General features: G+C 47.0%; 23 non-coding genes across 23 annotated transcripts; all 23 read right to left on the bottom strand.

Annotated features, from left to right (window-relative positions):
• Positions 1–5,132: 5,132 nt before the first annotated feature.
• Positions 5,133–5,204, bottom strand: Trnat-agu. The gene has a single exon. It is a non-coding gene; the product is annotated as a tRNA-Thr (tRNA).
• A 338-nt stretch (positions 5,205–5,542) lies between these two features.
• On the bottom strand, positions 5,543–5,615 carry Trnak-cuu. The gene has a single exon. It is a non-coding gene; the product is annotated as a tRNA-Lys (tRNA).
• Positions 5,616–6,068: 453 nt separating this feature from the next.
• On the bottom strand, positions 6,069–6,141 carry Trnar-ucg. The gene has a single exon. It is a non-coding gene; the product is annotated as a tRNA-Arg (tRNA).
• Positions 6,142–7,282: 1,141 nt separating this feature from the next.
• On the bottom strand, positions 7,283–7,354 carry Trnat-agu. The gene has a single exon. It is a non-coding gene; the product is annotated as a tRNA-Thr (tRNA).
• A 338-nt stretch (positions 7,355–7,692) lies between these two features.
• On the bottom strand, positions 7,693–7,765 carry Trnak-cuu. Its single transcript has one exon. It is a non-coding gene; the product is annotated as a tRNA-Lys (tRNA).
• Positions 7,766–8,218: 453 nt separating this feature from the next.
• Positions 8,219–8,291, bottom strand: Trnar-ucg. Its single transcript has one exon. It is a non-coding gene; the product is annotated as a tRNA-Arg (tRNA).
• Positions 8,292–8,785: 494 nt separating this feature from the next.
• On the bottom strand, positions 8,786–8,857 carry Trnat-agu. The gene has a single exon. It is a non-coding gene; the product is annotated as a tRNA-Thr (tRNA).
• Positions 8,858–9,195: 338 nt separating this feature from the next.
• Positions 9,196–9,268, bottom strand: Trnak-cuu. Its single transcript has one exon. It is a non-coding gene; the product is annotated as a tRNA-Lys (tRNA).
• A 453-nt stretch (positions 9,269–9,721) lies between these two features.
• Trnar-ucg lies at positions 9,722–9,794 on the bottom strand. The gene has a single exon. It is a non-coding gene; the product is annotated as a tRNA-Arg (tRNA).
• A 497-nt stretch (positions 9,795–10,291) lies between these two features.
• Trnat-agu lies at positions 10,292–10,363 on the bottom strand. Its single transcript has one exon. It is a non-coding gene; the product is annotated as a tRNA-Thr (tRNA).
• Positions 10,364–10,701: 338 nt separating this feature from the next.
• Trnak-cuu lies at positions 10,702–10,774 on the bottom strand. The gene has a single exon. It is a non-coding gene; the product is annotated as a tRNA-Lys (tRNA).
• Positions 10,775–11,227: 453 nt separating this feature from the next.
• Positions 11,228–11,300, bottom strand: Trnar-ucg. The gene has a single exon. It is a non-coding gene; the product is annotated as a tRNA-Arg (tRNA).
• A 497-nt stretch (positions 11,301–11,797) lies between these two features.
• Positions 11,798–11,869, bottom strand: Trnat-agu. The gene has a single exon. It is a non-coding gene; the product is annotated as a tRNA-Thr (tRNA).
• Positions 11,870–12,207: 338 nt separating this feature from the next.
• Trnak-cuu lies at positions 12,208–12,280 on the bottom strand. The gene has a single exon. It is a non-coding gene; the product is annotated as a tRNA-Lys (tRNA).
• A 453-nt stretch (positions 12,281–12,733) lies between these two features.
• On the bottom strand, positions 12,734–12,806 carry Trnar-ucg. The gene has a single exon. It is a non-coding gene; the product is annotated as a tRNA-Arg (tRNA).
• A 497-nt stretch (positions 12,807–13,303) lies between these two features.
• Trnat-agu lies at positions 13,304–13,375 on the bottom strand. Its single transcript has one exon. It is a non-coding gene; the product is annotated as a tRNA-Thr (tRNA).
• A 338-nt stretch (positions 13,376–13,713) lies between these two features.
• Trnak-cuu lies at positions 13,714–13,786 on the bottom strand. Its single transcript has one exon. It is a non-coding gene; the product is annotated as a tRNA-Lys (tRNA).
• Positions 13,787–14,239: 453 nt separating this feature from the next.
• On the bottom strand, positions 14,240–14,312 carry Trnar-ucg. Its single transcript has one exon. It is a non-coding gene; the product is annotated as a tRNA-Arg (tRNA).
• A 494-nt stretch (positions 14,313–14,806) lies between these two features.
• On the bottom strand, positions 14,807–14,878 carry Trnat-agu. Its single transcript has one exon. It is a non-coding gene; the product is annotated as a tRNA-Thr (tRNA).
• A 338-nt stretch (positions 14,879–15,216) lies between these two features.
• Trnak-cuu lies at positions 15,217–15,289 on the bottom strand. Its single transcript has one exon. It is a non-coding gene; the product is annotated as a tRNA-Lys (tRNA).
• Positions 15,290–15,742: 453 nt separating this feature from the next.
• Trnar-ucg lies at positions 15,743–15,815 on the bottom strand. Its single transcript has one exon. It is a non-coding gene; the product is annotated as a tRNA-Arg (tRNA).
• A 494-nt stretch (positions 15,816–16,309) lies between these two features.
• Positions 16,310–16,381, bottom strand: Trnat-agu. The gene has a single exon. It is a non-coding gene; the product is annotated as a tRNA-Thr (tRNA).
• A 338-nt stretch (positions 16,382–16,719) lies between these two features.
• Trnak-cuu lies at positions 16,720–16,792 on the bottom strand. The gene has a single exon. It is a non-coding gene; the product is annotated as a tRNA-Lys (tRNA).
• Positions 16,793–19,509: the final 2,717 nt, after the last annotated feature.

The raw sequence follows: 19,509 nt of genomic DNA on the forward strand, positions 1-19,509 counted from the left end.
CAGTTACAAGATGGATTTTTTGCCTCAATTGTATTACATTGACGCATCTTAGACCATTGCTGCATGACTTCATTCGTTGTCAAATGCGAGTTTTGTAAGATGCTTTCGCCTACATAACTTGTTTCAATGAAATATTCTCGTACATGTTTCAGCTGGTAGTTTATGTTGCTGATGTCGACGGGCGGGTGTATGTTTCCAGGGCGAAGGACGTGGAACAGACTTGCAGTTATGTTTGGGTCGTGACTGTATACTAGGCGCGAAGTGCGTTTCAGAAAAAGGGCATTGGCTTTTTTATGGATGTCAGTGAGCCCTAGCCCGCCGTCGGGTCGTGATTTTGTTAGCGTGGCACTGTCGAGTTTAAAAATGTTCCCTTTCCACACGAATCTGCTAGCTATTTGCAACATTTTTCTGGCCTGAACTTTAGGTATGGGAAATACTTGTGCCAAGTAGTATGCTTTGGAGAAAATACATATATTGACTATCTTGATCCTTTCTATCAAGTTCGCAGAGCGCCAGTTGTTTTCAACAATGAGACCATGCATGCTGTTCGTAACAGCTTTCCAGTTTTTCGCCGCCATTTTAAGAGGACATTTGTCGACGATAATACCTAGTGACTTAGGATTGTCCACTTTTTGGGCCCAGGGTATGGATACATGTTCAAGACCTCTCAAGTTAACCAGTTTGCATTTTCCTTCATTGAGTTTAGCTCCAGACACCTTACTGTAGTTGTCGATTTCCGTTTTAATCGTCTTTACGTCGTTTACACAACGAATAACTGCTGTGACGTCATCGGCATAGGCACGCACTGCAAAACAAGCTCTTGATATAGAGAGACCTGGTAATGTGGACTCCAGTTTCCTGAGGAGAGGTTCCAGAGAAAAGGCAAAGAGCAACATCGAGAGAGGACTTCCCTGTGGGACCCCTCTCATAAGTGTAATCGGTATTGTCGACTGGCCGTTAACACACAATCGGGTGGTAATGCCTGTGATGACATTGCGGAGTAAGGTTACTACTGTGTTATCTAATCCAATCCTTTCCATGATCTGGAGGATGTAACGGTGACTCACACGATCAAAAGCCTTAGAAAGGTCGACAAACAGTAGGGCACAGTTGATGTTGGTCGCCGCCGTGATCGAAATTACGTCCCTGATGTCAGCGATTGTGGTCATTACGCTTCTGCCAGGGATGCAAGACTGATGATTCTTAATGACATGCCGGGCTATCAAGATTAATCTACTGTTTATCGCTCTGGCAATAGTCTTATAATCAAAATTTAACAGCATGATAGGCCGGAAGTTATCAATTTGCCTGTGGCCTCTTTGTTTCGGTATGAGCACTGTTCTACCTTCTTTCAACTCGTCCGGTATTCTGTGGCCTCGAAAGACTTCGTTAATAATTTCTGTGAGGGTGGGTCCAACGACATGCCAAAATTTGTGATAGAATTCTTTGGGGAGACCATCTGGACCAGGGGATTTGTTTGCAGGGGAACCGACAATTAAGTCTAAGACATCTGAAATTGCGAAATCGGCAAGAAATTCATTGTTGTCTTCTGCAGTTAAGTTACTGCCCAAAGGCTGAAGGAAATCAAACGTCAGATTTACATCAAGTGGATCTTCTGAGTATAATTCTCTATAATAATGATAAAAACCCTGAACAATGTCCTTTTGGTGCACAAGATGATCACCGGTTGGGGTAACTAGTTCGTCAACGAAGGTCCGCACACGATTGGAACGGTGTTTGATGAGATGGTATAAGGAAGTCATTTCGCTATCACTAACCGATTTGGTCTTAGCTTTAATTTTTAGGCCATCTAATTGCCTGTGCTTAATGCTTAACAGCTTCGCTTTGACTCGTTGGATTTGTGCAGCGTAAACATTGGAGTCATGAGATTTGTCATATAATTCTCTTAAAAGGGCATAATAAAATTCTGTTGTCTTCTTGTTATCCGTCGCTTTCTGATAGCAGTAAGAGATCAGGCATTGTCGCAGTTTTCTTTTAGCTGTGTGTGTCCACCACTCTAGTTTAGTTCTGTGCTTGTTAATGGAGCGGAGACAAAAATTCCATGTTGCACAAATGGCATCTTCGAGCTCCAGGTCTTGAAGATGAGAAGTGTTAAGCATCCACTGCCCTTTGAACCTTTTTGTTGGTTGCTTGTCGAGATTTAAGGTGACAGCATAGGCACAATGGTCAGAAAACGGAGCTGGAATAACTTCAGTATCAAGAACTCGGTTGCTGATATGAGACGATATATAGATCCGGTCAAGTCGACTACTTGAAGTAGGGGTAAAAAAAGTAAATTTAACCAGGGTGGGGTGCAGAATTTCCCACGTATCTTTCAACCGAACCTTGGTGACGAGTTCGCGAAGGTCATGACAGTAATTAAACTGTGGCCTCTGATCCTTCTGATGTACCACGCAGTTAAAATCACCACCTAGAACAATGTTAACGGGGTCCTTTCGAAGCAAATAAATGACTTCATCTTTAAAATAGGCACTTCTCGCTGACTTGTAACTGCTGCCGGAGGGTGCGTACACATTTACAACAGTGACATCAAAGATTTTGCAGCTAATACCGCGACCAGATTCAAGTTTTTCGACCTCTGTGACGGGGATACCATTACGGACTAGCACGGCCGTGCCTGTATGAAGTTCGTGAGCTACGTTTTCAATGGATTGGAAACCAGGAATATCAAAACTTTTGACTGCCACCTCCTGTAGCAGAATGATGTCTGCTTCAGATTCGTAAACGAATTGCCGCAGCATTGCTACTTTAAGGTCGGATTGCAGTTTGTTAATATTTATGGTTAACAGTTTATAGGCTTGAGACATGTCTACATTAGGTTGAACTTAGACTTTGAGGACTGTCAGCGTGTCAGACGAACAACATCACAGAAAACATTGAAAAAACCATACGGAACAAAAGAGAAAAACAACTTATAGAGGCCTTCCGTCCTAACGCAACGTCACTATGCCGTAAACAAGTATCCATTAATCGTTACTACTGTGGGGGTGGATCTCGCCGGCACTTGTGGTTTGACGGCCGTCAGGTTCGTCCCGTACTACTTCGTACCCGATATTCTTCTGTTTCAAATCTGATTGCCCCTGTTGCGACTGTTGTGATTGCGATGGATTGCGAGAAGCCGAAAGATTAGGCTGTGGTTTGAGTTTGCGCCGTACCGTCGGTTGAGATGCCGATATCGTTGTCGAGTCATCGGCCTTCTGTGTTGCTGTTTCCGTCCGACCGACAGTCGTGACCTGTTGTTTGGCAACAACTTTCTCCTGTTTGTTTCCACCTGAGGCTTGTTGTCGTGGTTTGTTGTGGAGCCGATGTTTACCCGCCACTTCCTCATGTTGGTCGCGTTGAGGCGGCTGTTGTACATCGCCGGTGACACTCAAAGTTGTTGACAGTTGCTGCTGGTCGGTAGGATCCTCCGTTTCCACATCCGATTTGTTGGTGGCAGGTGGTACTGCAGGATCGATCTGCATACAATCGGCTTCTACTAAATCTCCGTCGGCTGAAGGACGTGGTTTTCTGATTGTGGGAGAGGTGCGAGATAATTCATCTCCTGAATGATCATCGCTTCGCTCCAGTGGCCGTTTTTTATTCTGTACATCCCTGTCAGGGGGAACAGATTCGAGATTCGTCGGGGCTACGATAGGTGGAAAATCAGTGACACTGCAAGGAAAGTCAGATGAACTTTCCTTAGCAACATCATCTACAGGTTGGACAGGTGTACCGTTTGCCATAACGTCACTGAGTGTCAATTTACGTCGCTGCATGAGGTTCGTTTTTAAGACAAACACACGGCGGGGACAATCCTGCCGAAAATGACCTGACTCATTACAGACGTGACATGTAGGGATTTGTCCAGTATAAACAATATGAGCCTTGTGACCTTCAACGGAGATATGTGACGGGATATTAGTCTTAACTTCCATTTCAACCGACCTTATTCCATTAAAGCACTGGAGTTTATAATGCGGCGACCAGCGTTCATTAATGATTTCTTTTACATCCCCATATTGAGACAGAGCAACCTTAATTTTTTCGTTTTCTAGTTCAATTGGTAAATTAAGAACTCGAACAGTCCGATATGTAGTATCAGCCCTTTTGATAGAAACCATACTACTAGTGCCGTCCCTATGGATAAACTCGACTTGGTTGCCAAACTTATCGCGAATTTTATCAACCATTAACGGATTAAGGAACTTAACAAACACACAGTAGTTGTCGGAATCAAGCTGGGTAGTATGGACAGAATCCGGGTTAATGCCAATTACCTCTGTGAGCCATTCGTGAACCTCGAGAGCAGACGGTTGAACCCGGCGAGTTTCCTTTTCAAACGAAAAAACCAGGGTGTTCTTCCTGATGGAGGAAGCCATGTCGTGCAGCACCGGTCGGATTACGGTCAAAACCGAAAATCCCTAGAGCGACGAATATCCGAAGACGTAACCAGTACACAAAACTGGTGTAGAACAGATCTCAATTTAAACACAGAACAGAAAGCAGTACACACGAAACGATAAGTACTAGCGTAAGCGCTGTTTACACGGAGCGGCGGCAAGTACGTCCGTACGCGACGGCAGCTAGAGCCACACTCGGCCACACGGTCACTGTAATCCATTAGGCCACACGGTCACTGGCCGCCAAGTATTCCTTACATTCGTGTCATCTCGAAACGCTCATACCGCTGAGGAATTGTGTTTTCGTTCTACACAGCCGCTGCCTCTTGCTGCTTCCCACCCATTCGTTACATTCAAGCCTTTACGAGACCGACCAAGTAGAGATTGGGAACCAAGACCACACACTTTGTGCATTCGAAATCGAAGGCAGGGCGTCCCTCGCCGCATTTGCTACGATGGCGATTTCCTACTTCTGCAGAAGCGGCGGCGTCGACGACGACGACGCTCGCGAGAGGCTCTGTGATATTTGAAAAACACATGTAAAAAATATAATTCAGACTGCCGCCTCCCACCCTACGCTGTACCGCTTTGCAAAATGCTTTATCTGCGACATTCGCCTCAATCACATCTGAGAGTAATTCTAAATAAAACACCTGTTGCTAATTGTTCGTCGTTCCAGATACTGCTTGCTATACGGCCACGACGCGCAACTGATTTCGAAAATTCGTTTGCCTCCTGTGAGGATCGAACTCACGACCCCTGGTTTACTAGACCAGTGCTCTGCCACTGAGCTAAAGAGGCGCGGCCTAGCGGTAGTTTTGCGTACTTCGTGCTTACGCTCGTCTGGATCATCAGGCTTAAGCTGACAACACTTCATATTACCGACTAATATTTGCAGCTATGGCGCACCATTACTGCTTGGCTACACATCTCACACGTAACCGATGTGCTCTCCAACCAACACCACTTACATTTCAGAACATGTCTTTGACACATGTCTACGAAATCACCTTCACCTTCAGATACACTTTCCTTGCGACTGATGGAGACGTAGGCAAAGTTTTAAGTTGCTATTTCCATTACGTCACATTGATCAGAAAAACGGTAATTTACATCTGCAGCGGAACAAAATTACGTTCCGCCCAGCGTGGGGCTCGAACCCACGACCCTGGGATTAAGAGTCTCATGCTCTACCGACTGAGCTAGCCGGGCTGCGTCGGTGACTACGTGTCGGGTCGCACGACACACAGTTCTCGTTTGGGTGGGGTGGTCCCATACAGAATCTCTCCATGCTGCCTAATGTTTTCCTAGCGTCACACACGTCACGTACTTCAGTTTTATTTCATAATCATTTCTGAGAGGTACAGGAACTGCATAAAAAACCTGCAGCGCTAGTGGTGTCAAAATTAACACACATATTTGATTTGACTCAGAAGCCGAACGGGTTACTTTCCGACGCTGTCTTAGATGCGCAAATGCCAGCCAAAACTCGCGGTGACGGCACTCAGCCGACCATTTCGCTAGATAACACCGTTCTGGCTGTGTGTGTATCACGCTCAAGTGCATCTCCAAGCAGGAAGTGGACAACAGCAACATTCAGACGATTTCGTACTGCTCAATAGCTACACTAAAACGGTGTGTTTCTTTTGCAGAATTGGAAAAACACGACCGTGACAGGATTCGAACCTGCAATCTTCGGATCCGAAGTCCGACGCCTTATCCATTAGGCCACACGGTCACTGGCCGCCAAGTATTCCTTACATTCGTGTCATCTCGAAACGCTCATACCGCTGAGGAATTGTGTTTTCGTTCTACACAGCCGCTGCCTCTTGCTGCTTCCCACCCATTCGTTACATTCAAGCCTTTACGAGACCGACCAAGTAGAGATTGGGAACCAAGACCACACACTTTGTGCATTCGAAATCGAAGGCAGGGCGTCCCTCGCCGCATTTGCTACGATGGCGATTTCCTACTTCTGCAGAAGCGGCGGCGTCGACGACGACGACGCTCGCGAGAGGCTCTGTGATATTTGAAAAACACATGTAAAAAATATAATTCAGACTGCCGCCTCCCACCCTACGCTGTACCGCTTTTTTTTTTTTTTTTTTTTTTTTTACTTTATTGTTATTTTAAAACCTGTAATTCAGGTAGGCTGGCAGCGGCATACTACGCCGCTCTTCAGCCATAGCGTTTTACAAGAGTATAAAACATGGTGAATGACAATGAACAAAGTGACGGGCAAAAGAGAGAGGTCACAGAGACATAAAAAACACGGAGTCGTTCACATGTGACGATAACAACACTGAAAACACGTTGGCACGGCGCACAAAACACTGGTGAGTCCGACGGCACAAGTGAACGTAGGAGTGGGACGGCAGACACCAAAAACACTATATGACGTCACACACACGAAGCACAAGAGGCGACGATCTCCGGCGCGCAAATGTTCACTATACGTGTGCGAGTCCGGGGACCTGCCAAGAGACGAGGAGGAGGAAGGGGAGTGGGAGAGCGAGAGGGGAGAGCAGAGATGCCACGGGCAGGGGAGATAGGGGGGAGGGAGGAAGGGGGAGAGGAAGCCCGGGGGAAGAGGGGGAACGGAGGGGACAGGGAGACGGAAAAAGAAGGGAAGAGAAGAGAAGGGAGGGAGGGTGCCGAAAGGAAAGGACACGGGAAGTGGGGGGTGGGGCAGGGTCAAAGTTGAGAGGAGGGGTAGATGGAGGGGACGCTGTACCGCTTTGCAAAATGCTTTATCTGCGACATTCGCCTCAATCACATCTGAGAGTAATTCTAAATAAAACACCTGTTGCTAATTGTTCGTCGTTCCAGATACTGCTTGCTATACGGCCACGACGCGCAACTGATTTCGAAAATTCGTTTGCCTCCTGTGAGGATCGAACTCACGACCCCTGGTTTACTAGACCAGTGCTCTGCCACTGAGCTAAAGAGGCGCGGCCTAGCGGTAGTTTTGCGTACTTCGTGCTTACGCTCGTCTGGATCATCAGGCTTAAGCTGACAACACTTCATATTACCGACTAATATTTGCAGCTATGGCGCACCATTACTGCTTGGCTACACATCTCACACGTAACCGATGTGCTCTCCAACCAACACCACTTACATTTCAGAACATGTCTTTGACACATGTCTACGAAATCACCTTCACCTTCAGATACACTTTCCTTGCGACTGATGGAGACGTAGGCAAAGTTTTAAGTTGCTATTTCCATTACGTCACATTGATCAGAAAAACGGTAATTTACATCTGCAGCGGAACAAAATTACGTTCCGCCCAGCGTGGGGCTCGAACCCACGACCCTGGGATTAAGAGTCTCATGCTCTACCGACTGAGCTAGCCGGGCTGCGTCGGTGACTACGTGTCGGGTCGCACGACACACAGTTCTCGTTTGGGTGGGGTGGTCCCATACAGAATCTCTCCATGCTGCCTAATGTTTTCCTAGCGTCACACACGTCACGTACTTCAGTTTTATTTCATAATCATTTCTGAGAGGTACAGGAACTGCATAAAAAACCTGCAGCGCTAGTGGTGTCAAAATTAACACACATATTTGATTTGACTCAGAAGCCGAACGGGTTACTTTCCGACGCTGTCTTAGATGCGCAAATGCCAGCCAAAACTCGCGGTGACGGCACTCAGCCGACCATTTCGCTAGATAACACCGTTCTGGCTGTGTGTGTATCACGCTCAAGTGCATCTCCAAGCAGGAAGTGGACAACAGCAACATTCAGACGATTTCGTACTGCTCAATAGCTACACTAAAACGGTGTGTTTCTTTTGCAGAATTGGAAAAACACGACCGTGACAGGATTCGAACCTGCAATCTTCGGATCCGAAGTCCGACGCCTTATCCATTAGGCCACACGGTCACTGGCCGCCAAGTATTCCTTACATTCGTGTCATCTCGAAACGCTCATACCGCTGAGGAATTGTGTTTTCGTTCTACACAGCCGCTGCCTCTTGCTGCTTCCCACCCATTCGTTACATTCAAGCCTTTACGAGACCGACCAAGTAGAGATTGGGAACCAAGACCACACACTTTGTGCATTCGAAATCGAAGGCAGGGCGTCCCTCGCCGCATTTGCTACGATGGCGATTTCCTACTTCTGCAGAAGCGGCGGCGTCGACGACGACGACGCTCGCGAGAGGCTCTGTGATATTTGAAAAACACATGTAAAAAATATAATTCAGACTGCCGCCTCCCACCCTACGCTGTACCGCTTTGGAAAATGCTTTATCTGCGACATTCGCCTCAATCACATCTGAGAGTAATTCTAAATAAAACACCTGTTGCTAATTGTTCGTCGTTCCAGATACTGCTTGCTATACGGCCACGACGCGCAACTGATTTCGAAAATTCGTTTGCCTCCTGTGAGGATCGAACTCACGACCCCTGGTTTACTAGACCAGTGCTCTGCCACTGAGCTAAAGAGGCGCGGCCTAGCGGTAGTTTTGCGTACTTCGTGCTTACGCTCGTCTGGATCATCAGGCTTAAGCTGACAACACTTCATATTACCGACTAATATTTGCAGCTATGGCGCACCATTACTGCTTGGCTACACATCTCACACGTAACCGATGTGCTCTCCAACCAACACCACTTACATTTCAGAACATGTCTTTGACACATGTCTACGAAATCACCTTCACCTTCAGATACACTTTCCTTGCGACTGATGGAGACGTAGGCAAAGTTTTAAGTTGCTATTTCCATTACGTCACATTGATCAGAAAAACGGTAATTTACATCTGCAGCGGAACAAAATTACGTTCCGCCCAGCGTGGGGCTCGAACCCACGACCCTGAGATTAAGAGTCTCATGCTCTACCGACTGAGCTAGCCGGGCTGCGTCGGTGACTACGTGTCGGGTCGCACGACACACAGTTCTCGTTTGGGTGGGGTGGTCCCATACAGAATCTCTCCATGCTGCCTAATGTTTTCCTAGCGTCACACACGTCACGTACTTCAGTTTTATTTCATAATCATTTCTGAGAGGTACAGGAACTGCATAAAAAACCTGCAGCGCTAGTGGTGTCAAAATTAACACACATATTTGATTTGACTCAGAAGCCGAACGGGTTACTTTCCGACGCTGTCTTAGATGCGCAAATGCCAGCCAAAACTCGCGGTGACGGCACTCAGCCGACCATTTCGCTAGATAACACCGTTCTGGCTGTGTGTGTATCACGCTCAAGTGCATCTCCAAGCAGGAAGTGGACAACAGCAACATTCAGACGATTTCGTACTGCTCAATAGCTACACTAAAACGGTGTGTTTCTTTTGCAGAATTGGAAAAACACGACCGTGACAGGATTCGAACCTGCAATCTTCGGATCCGAAGTCCGACGCCTTATCCATTAGGCCACACGGTCACTGGCCGCCAAGTATTCCTTACATTCGTGTCATCTCGAAACGCTCATACCGCTGAGGAATTGTGTTTTCGTTCTACACAGCCGCTGCCTCTTGCTGCTTCCCACCCATTCGTTACATTCAAGCCTTTACGAGACCGACCAAGTAGAGATTGGGAACCAAGACCACACACTTTGTGCATTCGAAATCGAAGGCAGGGCGTCCCTCGCCGCATTTGCTACGATGGCGATTTCCTACTTCTGCAGAAGCGGCGGCGTCGACGACGACGACGACGCTCGCGAGAGGCTCTGTGATATTTGAAAAACACATGTAAAAAATATAATTCAGACTGCCGCCTCCCACCCTACGCTGTACCGCTTTGCAAAATGCTTTATCTGCGACATTCGCCTCAATCACATCTGAGAGTAATTCTAAATAAAACACCTGTTGCTAATTGTTCGTCGTTCCAGATACTGCTTGCTATACGGCCACGACGCGCAACTGATTTCGAAAATTCGTTTGCCTCCTGTGAGGATCGAACTCACGACCCCTGGTTTACTAGACCAGTGCTCTGCCACTGAGCTAAAGAGGCGCGGCCTAGCGGTAGTTTTGCGTACTTCGTGCTTACGCTCGTCTGGATCATCAGGCTTAAGCTGACAACACTTCATATTACCGACTAATATTTGCAGCTATGGCGCACCATTACTGCTTGGCTACACATCTCACACGTAACCGATGTGCTCTCCAACCAACACCACTTACATTTCAGAACATGTCTTTGACACATGTCTACGAAATCACCTTCACCTTCAGATACACTTTCCTTGCGACTGATGGAGACGTAGGCAAAGTTTTAAGTTGCTATTTCCATTACGTCACATTGATCAGAAAAACGGTAATTTACATCTGCAGCGGAACAAAATTACGTTCCGCCCAGCGTGGGGCTCGAACCAACGACACTGAGATTAAGAGTCTCATGCTCTACCGACTGAGCTAGCCGGGCTGCGTCGGTGACTACGTGTCGGGTCGCACGACACACAGTTCTCGTTTGGGTGGGGTGGTCCCATACAGAATCTCTCCATGCTGCCTAATGTTTTCCTAGCGTCACACACGTCACGTACTTCAGTTTTATTTCATAATCATTTCTGAGAGGTACAGGAACTGCATAAAAAACCTGCAGCGCTAGTGGTGTCAAAATTAACACACATATTTGATTTGACTCAGAAGCCGAACGGGTTACTTTCCGACGCTGTCTTAGATGCGCAAATGCCAGCCAAAACTCGCGGTGACGGCACTCAGCCGACCATTTCGCTAGATAACACCGTTCTGGCTGTGTGTGTATCACGCTCAAGTGCATCTCCAAGCAGGAAGTGGACAACAGCAACATTCAGACGATTTCGTACTGCTCAATAGCTACACTAAAACGGTGTGTTTCTTTTGCAGAATTGGAAAAACACGACCGTGACAGGATTCGAACCTGCAATCTTCGGATCCGAAGTCCGACGCCTTATCCATTAGGCCACACGGTCACTGGCCGCCAAGTATTCCTTACATTCGTGTCATCTCGAAACGCTCATACCGCTGAGGAATTGTGTTTTCGTTCTACACAGCCGCTGCCTCTTGCTGCTTCCCACCCATTCGTTACATTCAAGCCTTTACGAGACCGACCAAGTAGAGATTGGGAACCAAGACCACACACTTTGTGCATTCGAAATCGAAGGCAGGGCGTCCCTCGCCGCATTTGCTACGATGGCGATTTCCTACTTCTGCAGAAGCGGCGGCGTCGACGACGACGACGACGCTCGCGAGAGGCTCTGTGATATTTGAAAAACACATGTAAAAAATATAATTCAGACTGCCGCCTCCCACCCTACGCTGTACCGCTTTGCAAAATGCTTTATCTGCGACATTCGCCTCAATCACATCTGAGAGTAATTCTAAATAAAACACCTGTTGCTAATTGTTCGTCGTTCCAGATACTGCTTGCTATACGGCCACGACGCGCAACTGATTTCGAAAATTCGTTTGCCTCCTGTGAGGATCGAACTCACGACCCCTGGTTTACTAGACCAGTGCTCTGCCACTGAGCTAAAGAGGCGCGGCCTAGCGGTAGTTTTGCGTACTTCGTGCTTACGCTCGTCTGGATCATCAGGCTTAAGCTGACAACACTTCATATTACCGACTAATATTTGCAGCTATGGCGCACCATTACTGCTTGGCTACACATCTCACACGTAACCGATGTGCTCTCCAACCAACACCACTTACATTTCAGAACATGTCTTTGACACATGTCTACGAAATCACCTTCACCTTCAGATACACTTTTCTTGCGACTGATGGAGACGTAGGCAAAGTTTTAAGTTGCTATTTCCATTACGTCACATTGATCAGAAAAACGGTAATTTACATCTGCAGCGGAACAAAATTACGTTCCGCCCAGCGTGGGGCTCGAACCCACGACCCTGAGATTAAGAGTCTCATGCTCTACCGACTGAGCTAGCCGGGCTGCGTCGGTGACTACGTGTCGGGTCGCACGACACACAGTTCTCGTTTGGGTGGGGTGGTCCCATACAGAATCTCTCCATGCTGCCTAATGTTTTCCTAGCGTCACACACGTCACGTACTTCAGTTTTATTTCATAATCATTTCTGATAGGTACAGGAACTGCATAAAAAACCTGCAGCGCTAGTGGTGTCAAAATTAACACACATATTTGATTTGACTCAGAAGCCGAACGGGTTACTTTCCGACGCTGTCTTAGATGCGCAAATGCCAGCCAAAACTCGCGGTGACGGCACTCAGCCGACCATTTCGCTAGATAACACCGTTCTGGCTGTGTGTGTATCACGCTCAAGTGCATCTCCAAGCAGGAAGTGGACAACAGCAACATTCAGACGATTTCGTACTGCTCAATAGCTACACTAAAACGGTGTGTTTCTTTTGCAGAATTGGAAAAACACGACCGTGACAGGATTCGAACCTGCAATCTTCGGATCCGAAGTCCGACGCCTTATCCATTAGGCCACACGGTCACTGGCCGCCAAGTATTCCTTACATTCGTGTCATCTCGAAACGCTCATACCGCTGAGGAATTGTGTTTTCGTTCTACACAGCCGCTGCCTCTTGCTGCTTCCCACCCATTCGTTACATTCAAGCCTTTACGAGACCGACCAAGTAGAGATTGGGAACCAAGACCACACACTTTGTGCATTCGAAATCGAAGGCAGGGCGTCCCTCGCCGCATTTGCTACGATGGCGATTTCCTACTTCTGCAGAAGCGGCGGCGTCGACGACGACGACGACGCTCGCGAGAGGCTCTGTGATATTTGAAAAACACATGTAAAAAATATAATTCAGACTGCCGCCTCCCACCCTACGCTGTACCGCTTTGCAAAATGCTTTATCTGCGACATTCGCCTCAATCACATCTGAGAGTAATTCTAAATAAAACACCTGTTGCTAATTGTTCGTCGTTCCAGATACTGCTTGCTATACGGCCACGACGCGCAACTGATTTCGAAAATTCGTTTGCCTCCTGTGAGGATCGAACTCACGACCCCTGGTTTACTAGACCAGTGCTCTGCCACTGAGCTAAAGAGGCGCGGCCTAGCGGTAGTTTTGCGTACTTCGTGCTTACGCTCGTCTGGATCATCAGGCTTAAGCTGACAACACTTCATATTACCGACTAATATTTGCAGCTATGGCGCACCATTACTGCTTGGCTACACATCTCACACGTAACCGATGTGCTCTCCAACCAACACCACTTACATTTCAGAACATGTCTTTGACACATGTCTACGAAATCACCTTCACCTTCAGATACACTTTTCTTGCGACTGATGGAGACGTAGGCAAAGTTTTAAGTTGCTATTTCCATTACGTCACATTGATCAGAAAATCGGTAATTTACATCTGCAGCGGAACAAAATTACGTTCCGCCCAGCGTGGGGCTCGAACCCACGACCCTGAGATTAAGAGTCTCATGCTCTACCGACTGAGCTAGCCGGGCTGCGTCGGTGACTACGTGTCGGGTCGCACGACACACAGTTCTCGTTTGGGTGGGGTGGTCCCATACAGAATCTCTCCATGCTGCCTAATGTTTTCCTAGCGTCACACACGTCACGTACTTCAGTTTTATTTCATAATCATTTCTGATAGGTACAGGAACTGCATAAAAAACCTGCAGCGCTAGTGGTGTCAAAATTAACACACATATTTGATTTGACTCAGAAGCCGAACGGGTTACTTTCCGACGCTGTCTTAGATGCGCAAATGCCAGCCAAAACTCGCGGTGACGGCACTCAGCCGACCATTTCGCTAGATAACACCGTTCTGGCTGTGTGTGTATCACGCTCAAGTGCATCTCCAAGCAGGAAGTGGACAACAGCAACATTCAGACGATTTCGTACTGCTCAATAGCTACACTAAAACGGTGTGTTTCTTTTGCAGAATTGGAAAAACACGACCGTGACAGGATTCGAACCTGCAATCTTCGGATCCGAAGTCCGACGCCTTATCCATTAGGCCACACGGTCACTGGCCGCCAAGTATTCCTTACATTCGTGTCATCTCGAAACGCTCATACCGCTGAGGAATTGTGTTTTCGTTCTACACAGCCGCTGCCTCTTGCTGCTTCCCACCCATTCGTTACATTCAAGCCTTTACGAGACCGACCAAGTAGAGATTGGGAACCAAGACCACACACTTTGTGCATTCGAAATCGAAGGCAGGGCGTCCCTCGCCGCATTTGCTACGATGGCGATTTCCTACTTCTGCAGAAGCGGCGGCGTCGACGACGACGACGCTCGCGAGAGGCTCTGTGATATTTGAAAAACACATGTAAAAAATATAATTCAGACTGCCGCCTCCCACCCTACGCTGTACCGCTTTGCAAAATGCTTTATCTGCGACATTCGCCTCAATCACATCTGAGAGTAATTCTAAATAAAACACCTGTTGCTAATTGTTCGTCGTTCCAGATACTGCTTGCTATACGGCCACGACGCGCAACTGATTTCGAAAATTCGTTTGCCTCCTGTGAGGATCGAACTCACGACCCCTGGTTTACTAGACCAGTGCTATGCCACTGAGCTAAAGAGGCGCGGCCTAGCGGTAGTTTTGCGTACTTCGTGCTTACGCTCGTCTGGATCATCAGGCTTATGCTGACAACACTTCATATTACCGATTAATATTTGCAGCTATGGCGCACCATTACTGCTTGGCTACACATCTCACACGTAACCGATGTGCTCTCCAACCAACACCACTTACATTTCAGAACATGTCTTTGACACATGTCTACGAAATCACCTTCACCTTCAGATACACTTTCCTTGCGACTGATGGAGACGTAGGCAAAGTTTTAAGTTGCTATTTCCATTACGTCACATTGATCAGAAAAACGGTAATTTACATCTGCAGCGGAACAAAATTACGTTCCGCCCAGCGTGGGGCTCGAACCCACGACCCTGAGATTAAGAGTCTCATGCTCTACCGACTGAGCTAGCCGGGCTGCGTCGGTGACTACGTGTCGGGTCGCACGACACACAGTTCTCGTTTGGGTGGGGTGGTCCCATACAGAATCTCTCCATGCTGCCTAATGTTTTCCTAGCGTCACACACGTCACGTACTTCAGTTTTATTTCATAATCATTTCTGAGAGGTACAGGAACTGCATAAAAAACCTGCAGCGCTAGTGGTGTCAAAATTAACACACATATTTGATTTGACTCAGAAGCCGAACGGGTTACTTTCCGACGCTGTCTTAGATGCGCAAATGCCAGCCAAAACTCGCGGTGACGGCACTCAGCCGACCATTTCGCTAGATAACACCGTTCTGGCTGTGTGTGTATCACGCTCAAGTGCATCTCCAAGCAGGAAGTGGACAACAGCAACATTCAGACGATTTCGTACTGCTCAATAGCTACACTAAAACGGTGTGTTTCTTTTGCAGAATTGGAAAAACACGACCGTGACAGGATTCGAACCTGCAATCTTCGGATCCGAAGTCCGACGCCTTATCCATTAGGCCACACGGTCACTGGCCGCCAAGTATTCCTTACATTCGTGTCATCTCGAAACGCTCATACCGCTGAGGAATTGTGTTTTCGTTCTACACAGCCGCTGCCTCTTGCTGCTTCCCACCCATTCGTTACATTCAAGCCTTTACGAGACCGACCAAGTAGAGATTGGGAACCAAGACCACACACTTTGTGCATTCGAAATCGAAGGCAGGGCGTCCCTCGCCGCATTTGCTACGATGGCGATTTCCTACTTCTGCAGAAGCGGCGGCGTCGACGACGACGACGCTCGCGAGAGGCTCTGTGATATTTGAAAAACACATGTAAAAAATATAATTCAGACTGCCGCCTCCCACCCTACGCTGTACCGCTTTGCAAAATGCTTTATCTGCGACATTCGCCTCAATCACATCTGAGAGTAATTCTAAATAAAACACCTGTTGCTAATTGTTCGTCGTTCCAGATACTGCTTGCTATACGGCCACGACGCGCAACTGATTTCGAAAATTCGTTTGCCTCCTGTGAGGATCGAACTCACGACCCCTGGTTTACTAGACCAGTGCTATGCCACTGAGCTAAAGAGGCGCGGCCTAGCGGTAGTTTTGCGTACTTCGTGCTTACGCTCGTCTGGATCATCAGGCTTATGCTGACAACACTTCATATTACCGATTAATATTTGCAGCTATGGCGCACCATTACTGCTTGGCTACACATCTCACACGTAACCGATGTGCTCTCCAACCAACACCACTTACATTTCAGAACATGTCTTTGACACATGTCTACGAAATCACCTTCACCTTCAGATACACTTTCCTTGCGACTGATGGAGACGTAGGCAAAGTTTTAAGTTGCTATTTCCATTACGTCACATTGATCAGAAAAACGGTAATTTACATCTGCAGCGGAACAAAATTACGTTCCGCCCAGCGTGGGGCTCGAACCCACGACCCTGAGATTAAGAGTCTCATGCTCTACCGACTGAGCTAGCCGGGCTGCGTCGGTGACTACGTGTCAGGTCGCACGACACACAGTTCTGGTTTGGGTGGGGTGGTCCCATACAGAATCTCTCCATGCTGCCTAATGTTTTCCTAGCGTCACACACGTCACGTACTTCAGTTTTATTTCATAATCATTTCTGAGAGGTACAGGAACTGCATAAAAAACCTGCAGCGCTAGTGGTGTCAAAATTAACACACATATTTGATTTGACTCAGAAGCCGAACGGGTTACTTTCCGACGCTGTCTTAGATGCGCAAATGCCAGCCAAAACTCGCGGTGACGGCACTCAGCCGACCATTTCGCTAGATAACACCGTTCTGGCTGTGTGTGTATCACGCTCAAGTGCATCTCCAAGCAGGAAGTGGACAACAGCAACATTCAGACGATTTCGTACTGCTCAATAGCTACACTAAAACGGTGTGTTTCTTTTGCAGAATTGGAAAAACACGACCGTGACAGGATTCGAACCTGCAATCTTCGGATCCGAAGTCCGACGCCTTATCCATTAGGCCACATTTTTTTTTTCTTTTTTGAATTTTATCGTTGTCACTGTGTATCTGAGATCAATTTGAACATGACGGACGCTGAGACTGGAACTCGTCACAATTGTCTGCTCGGTAGAGGCAGATGAGAGGGGCTGCTGCAGCAGCAACAGACTAACCGATCCCTTGTTTTTCAAAAACAATGTCCAACATATTGCCAAAGATTTTTGTCAAGTTGCCCGTTTGTTTTATTCTCCAATAAGCAGTATGCATGTATGCCAAAAATTCAACTAGGTTGTCGCCGTCCCGTCTGGTGATCGTATAATGCACATAATTTGCCAATATCCACATCATTGTAGTTTTCTTAGCCATAGGATAGTAGTACGTATCTGGGTTCGTGATGATAGTGGTCGAGATACTCGCTGGCGAGCTTCTCGATAATAGTGCGAGTTTTTCCCTCACCCATCGCCAGTTGTTTAAGTGTCCGCAGCAGGTGAAACGATGAAGCAAAGTGTCGATTAAACCACACTTAACACATTTATCAGAGGGATGTAAGCCTATTCTGTGTAATTTGACATTAGTGGCGATGGTATCATTCACCACCTGGTACCAAGTTGATGCAACATCCCATGTATGAATCTTAAGACTAATGTTCCTCCATAGGGTCTTCCAGTTACAAGATGGATTTTTTGCCTCAATTGTATTACATTGACGCATCTTAGACCATTGCTGCATGACTTCATTCGTTGTCAAATGCGAGTTTTGTAAGATGCTTTCGCCTACATAACTTGTTTCAATGAAATATTCTCGTACATGTTTCAGCTGGTAGTTTATGTTGCTGATGTCGACGGGCGGGTGTATGTTTCCAGGGCGAAGGACGTGGAACAGACTTGCAGTTATGTTTGGGTCGTGACTGTATACTAGGCGCGAAGTGCGTTTCAGAAAAAGGGCATTGGCTTTTTTATGGATGTCAGTGAGCCCTAGCCCGCCGTCGGGTCGTGATTTTGTTAGCGTGGCACTGTCGAGTTTAAAAATGTTCCCTTTCCACACGAATCTGCTAGCTATTTGCAACATTTTTCTGGCCTGAACTTTAGGTATGGGAAATACTTGTGCCAAGTAGTATGCTTTGGAGAAAATACATATATTGACTATCTTGATCCTTTCTATCAAGTTCGCAGAGCGCCAGTTGTTTTCAACAATGAGACCATGCATGCTGTTCGTAACAGCTTTCCAGTTTTTCGCCGCCATTTTAAGAGGACATTTGTCGACGATAATACCTAGTGACTTAGGATTGTCCACTTTTTGGGCCCAGGGTATGGATACATGTTCAAGACCTCTCAAGTTAACCAGTTTGCATTTTCCTTCATTGAGTTTAGCTCCAGACACCTTACTGTAGTTGTCGATTTCCGTTTTAATCGTCTTTACGTCGTTTACACAACGAATAACTGCTGTGACGTCATCGGCATAGGCACGCACTGCAAAACAAGCTCTTGATATAGAGAGACCTGGTAATGTGGACTCCAGTTTCCTGAGGAGAGGTTCCAGAGAAAAGGCAAAGAGCAACATCGAGAGAGGACTTCCCTGTGGGACCCCTCTCATAAGTGTAATCGGTATTGTCGACTGGCCGTTAACACACAATCGGGTGGTAATGCCTGTGATGACATTGCGGAGTAAGGTTACTACTGTGTTATCTAATCCAATCCTTTCCATGATCTGGAGGATGTAACGGTGACTCACACGATCAAAAGCCTTAGAAAGGTCGACAAACAGTAGGGCACAGTTGATGTTGGTCGCCGCCGTGATCGAAATTACGTCCCTGATGTCAGCGATTGTGGTCATTACGCTTCTGCCAGGGATGCAAGACTGATGATTCTTAATGACATGCCGGGCTATCAAGATTAATCTACTGTTTATCGCTCTGGCAATAGTCTTATAATCAAAATTTAACAGCATGATAGGCCGGAAGTTATCAATTTGCCTGTGGCCTCTTTGTTTCGGTATGAGCACTGTTCTACCTTCTTTCAACTCGTCCGGTATTCTGTGGCCTCGAAAGACTTCGTTAATAATTTCTGTGAGGGTGGGTCCAACGACATGCCAAAATTTGTGATAGAATTCTTTGGGGAGACCATCTGGACCAGGGGATTTGTTTGCAGGGGAACCGACAATTAAGTCTAAGACATCTGAAATTGCGAAATCGGCAAGAAATTCATTGTTGTCTTCTGCAGTTAA

Source organism: Schistocerca americana, unplaced genomic scaffold (assembly GCF_021461395.2).
Source record: "Schistocerca americana isolate TAMUIC-IGC-003095 unplaced genomic scaffold, iqSchAmer2.1 HiC_scaffold_165, whole genome shotgun sequence".
Classification (NCBI taxonomy): Eukaryota; Metazoa; Arthropoda; class Insecta; order Orthoptera; family Acrididae; genus Schistocerca; species Schistocerca americana.